We start from the raw sequence: 4,950 nt of genomic DNA, 5'->3' as shown, positions 1-4,950 counted from the left end.
ATAATGAATCCCCTGGATTGTCCCGTCTCTTCTCGCATCCCAGCTGTAGCCTGCCCTTCTCCCAGTGGTAGTTCTGGCTTTGCAGGTCCAGCCTCAGGTCCTGTTGCTCAGGCTCTTCCAGAGCTGGAACCCACACAGCCTTCAGACAGGCCTGGTAGACCTGGCTGGCACTCCTGTAAACCTCAGGGGGTGTACCAGGACCACCCTCAAAACTACTTGGTCAGGTATCATAATGGACCAGTCAGTCAAAAATCGGCCAAGACACATTTCCTGTCAATTCTTTTTAAATAAACAAAATGGTTATATTCAGCTATTTGCCAAGCAAACATTTACTGAGGGTTTTACTATACTGCAGGCCCTGGGGTAGAGAGAGAAATATAAAGACCCTTGCTTGCCTCCAAAGAACCCAGAGGGAAGAAGGGAACATGGTCCAGAGGGACCATTTTTCAGTCACCTTCTTCCCCTTCCCCCAGTGGATTTGTCCGGGCAGGGGCTCAGGAAATATGCACAGCTCCTGGTTCACCCAACTCCTGCCAGCTGCTGAAGGGAAGAGGCCCCACAGTGTGTCCCATGGAGTTCCCAAGCTCTGCTCCCAGAACATCCCAGAGTTTGCTCCTGGTCTCCTAGTTACAGCATCCTGTTCCCTCTCTCTCACAGACCCTTTCATGTCTCTGCACTCTGACCTGGGCCTCCCAGAAGTGAAGGAAGACAGGGCAAAGAAAAAGTCACCTAGACTGAGGGGAAGGAAACTCAGGCTTACATGTTTGGAGAGGCAGAGAGCGTCTTCTATATATATCCAAAATAGCCCATAACTTTCCAATCAAATAAGTGACCATAAGGGTCATATGAAAATATTCCGTGGAACATTCTTACCCCCATGGGCAGTAAGCCACCTCCCCTCTAAATATTTCATCTCACAGAGGGTGTTATTTCAATTCATTTATTAAATACTTGGTTGGGAATATACTACACCATGTAGAGACTCAAGGGTAAACTCCAAGTAATAAATTGTATTTTGCATATTGAAAATAATGCTGCGTGGCATTTTTCAGTTTTCCTTTTTTTAGAGGACTTGAGGGCAAACGTACCAAACTGATTGTGGTGAAGGGGCCAAATGGATGTGTCCCCAGGTGTGCATAGCCGTGGACACCCCTTCCCCAGCTAGAGAAGAGAAGGGTTAGGCAGGAAGGGAGCCAGGTAAGGAGGTGGGCAGTGATGGGTATTTATGGGAAATACCTCTGCTTTGGGGAGGGCAACCTGCCTCTCAGAGGACCAAGACACATTTTCTGTCAATTCTTTTTAAATAAACAAAATGGTTATATTCAGCTATTTGCCAAGCAAACATTTACTGAGGGTTTTACTATACAGCAGGCCCTGGGGTAGAGAGAGAAATATAAAGACCCTTGCTTGCCTCCAAAGAACCCAGAGGGAAGAAGGGAACATGGTCCAGAGGGACCATTTTTCAGTCACCTTCTTCCCCTTCCCCCAATGGATTTGTCCGGGCAGGGGCTCAGGAAATATGCACAGCTCCTGGTCCACCCAACTCCTGCCAGCTGCTGAAGGGAAGAGGCCCCACAGTGTGTCCCATGGAGTTCCCAAGCTCTGCTCCCAGAACATCCCAGAGTTTGCTCCTGGTCTCCTAGTTACAGCATCCTGTTCCCTCTCTCTCACAGACCCTTTCGTGTCTCTGCACTCTGACCTGGGCCTCCCAGAAGTGAAGGAAGACAGGGCAAAGAAAAAGTCACCTAGACTGAGGGGAAGGAAACTCAGGCTTACATGTTTGGAGAGGCAGAGAGCGTCTTCTATATATATCCAAAATAGCCCATAACTTTCCAATCAAATAAGTGACCATAAGGGTCATATGAAAATATTCCGTGGAACATTCTTACCCCCATGGGCAGTAAGCCACCTCCCCTCTAAATATTTCATCTCACAGAGGGTGTTATTTCAATTCATTTATTAAATACTTGGTTGGGAATATACTACACCATGTAGAGACTCAAGGGTAAACTCCAAGTAATAAATTGTATTTTGCATATTGAAAATAATGCTGCGTGGCATTTTTCAGTTTTCCTTTTTTTAGAGGACTTGAGGGCAAACGTACCAAACTGATTGTGGTGAAGGGGCCAAATGCATGTGTCCCCAGGTGTGCATAGCCGTGGACACCCCTTCCCCAGCTAGAGAAGAGAAGGGTTAGGCAAGAAGGGAGCCAGGTAAGGAGGTGGGCAGTGATGGGTATTTATGGGAAATACCTCCGCTTTGGGGAGGGCAACCTGCCTCTCAGAGGAGGGGCCTGGCTGCAGCCCTGTTCTGGAATGAGCCAGAGGCCAGAGGTAGGCACTCCATATCCACTTTCCTCCTCCCGCTCCTAGACCTCCTCCACACCCTTCCCGAGATTTTAAGTGGCTTAATGGCAGTAGTGTTATAAAGGACTTTGTATCCTGGGTTCTCATAGTATTTGGCTAGCTGGCACCACTGACATTGAGACTCATTTGTAAACTAGTGGGGGACAGCATGGTGAGAAAAGTTGTGTGCCTAGATTCAGATCCAGCTCTACCACTTTTACAAAATATATGACAATATCCAAATTTCAGCCTCAGTTTCCTCATCTGTGAAATGACACAGCACTGAAGTATGTAAAGTACCTACCTCAGCCTTTGGCACGTCTTCAACAAGGGTTAGTCCCCTGCTGCTTTCTTCTGTCTGTCCACCCATCCTTCCTTCCCCTGCTCCCTTTCCTGTTCCCTTCTTCTCCCTTCTCACTCCTCTCCCTTCTCTTTCTCCCCGTCTTCCTCTCATCCCCCTCCTCTCTCTTCTTGTCCCACCTCTTTCTTCCTCCTTTTCTCCCCCTCCCCTCCCTTTTTCCCTACCCTTCCTCTTCCTTCCTCCCTCTCCTTTCCCTTGCTCTTTTCCCATTTCTTCCTCCGCCATAAGCAGTTCCCATCATGTATCAAATTAGTAATTACCATCAATTAGATCATTGGCCCAGTGGTTTTCAAAGTTTGGTCTCACCGTTTGTTCCTCTACATTCTTAAAAATTTTTTGAGGACCCCAAAAAGCTTTTCGTTTATGTACATTATATCAACATTATCGTATTAGAAATTAAAACAGGAAAATTGTAAAACATTAAGACTGCAGAAGCCCACATTCCGCTGGTGATATTTTCATCACACATCGTAGCCTCTAGAAAGCTTCTGAGAGAATGAGAGTTAAATCTATTTCCCATCCCCGACAATACTCGCTGGAGCCCTTGCAGCTGCAGTGTTTACTCTGAGATGACTTGCGGATTACAGTCCTGGCCTTACCCCCAAAGTTTGCCACGAAATATCTTGCTTTTATTATTACTTTCACATTGCTCTAGTATATCAATAGTCTTTGGAAACAAATGACATCTATTTATAGCATTCTGTTTTTAGTAGTTGTATTTCCATTTACAAAATATAGTAATTCTCAATCACCAAAAATATCAAATCCTGGATAACATAGCATTTCTATGCGTGATGTTAACATTCTCGAACAGTTGTTAGCCGAAGATTCGTTTGATGAATCCGATTTATTTGTACCTTTCTGTTATATTAGGATTAGAGACAAATTGTTTCGAAATAACTCCAAAAACAGTTTTTCTGTTTTATTTTCACATTGAAAACCAGTCAGATTTGCTTTAGCCTCAAAGAGCGCGTTTATGTAAAATTAAGGCTGGCAGTGAGCTGCACTTTTTCTTTTTTTTTTTATCTAAAGGGGAAATGGGTTAAAAAGCCACACATACAAATAAAAGTCAGTATTGTCATGAGAATAGTTTTGACCTTGGAGGACTCTCTGAAAGGTCTCAGGGACCCTCAGGGTGGGGAACATACTTTGAAAACAGCAGATTTGGTTAATGAGCCTTTTTCAAAGACCTCTGTGCACGACCTGAGACCATTAAGGTCACTGTGGGGAGGGAAAGACTAGAGTAATTGCAGGGGTGGGGAGTTGACAAGAAGCGGTCCTCAGGGGAGGATTCGTAGTGATCAGGGGTCACCTAGGAGGTTCTGGAGGAGCATTGAGAGGCAGTGGGAAAAGCTAGAGACCAACTGAAGCCTGTGAACTGCTGAAAATCTTTTCAAAGGAAGTTACCTGGGATCCTAGGGGTAAGGCCAGCTGATAGGTTAGAAAATTCACTGGGATTAGGGCCACATTGCTGTCAGCTGGCTTCCCCTCAAATCCAGGAGAGCTGACTGAACAGGGATTTATAGATCTGCATTTTCCAGACTTGCCTGCTGAGTCAAGAGAAGGTTAAAAATACAGATCCATAAGAACCCCTACCCTGGAGCCCTTGACTGGGCAGGACTAAGTGGGCCAGGGATTCTGATGATGTACCTTGAGGAAAGCTCTTAGTGAATCTTCTTGTCTCTGTGGATCATTTGTGAGAATGTGAGGCTTAACCACTCTCCCTCTCTTCTATAATAGGAGATAATCAGGTCACTCTTCAAGATATTACAAACACCTCATTCTCTACACGGGACCTGGCTAGAGCTAGGCAGGTCTTCAGGACTGATCAATCTCCACAGCTGGCTGACTCACGGCCATTTGTGGTGATAGAAAATATGTTTGTGTCATTGTAAAAAGGATGCAGACCCTCTAGTGAGGAGATGGGATCAAGAATGATGCTCTGGATTATTTAATCACCTAAATAAATACGAACAACTAAATGTAAGTATGGTATGAGCATTTGTGTGAAGACTATGACAACAGGAAATGCCTATCTTTGAACTTAAGGTTATCTAACCAACATTCCACTGGCGAACACTTAATTTTGTCATAAACCAGGAACCATGAATCAAAGGTCACTGTTTCCATGTGGTCCCCCAAAACAGGCAGCCTCCCACTCCTAGGTCTATACTCAAGAGAAATGAAAATGTATGTCCACATGGAAACTTGAACACAGGTTCATAGCAGCCCAAAGTAGATCAA

Source organism: Pteropus vampyrus, unplaced genomic scaffold (assembly GCF_000151845.1).
Source record: "Pteropus vampyrus isolate Shadow unplaced genomic scaffold, Pvam_2.0 Scaffold19, whole genome shotgun sequence".
In the NCBI taxonomy this organism is placed as follows: Eukaryota; Metazoa; Chordata; class Mammalia; order Chiroptera; family Pteropodidae; genus Pteropus; species Pteropus vampyrus.
Note: the sequence above shows the minus strand (reverse complement) of the source record.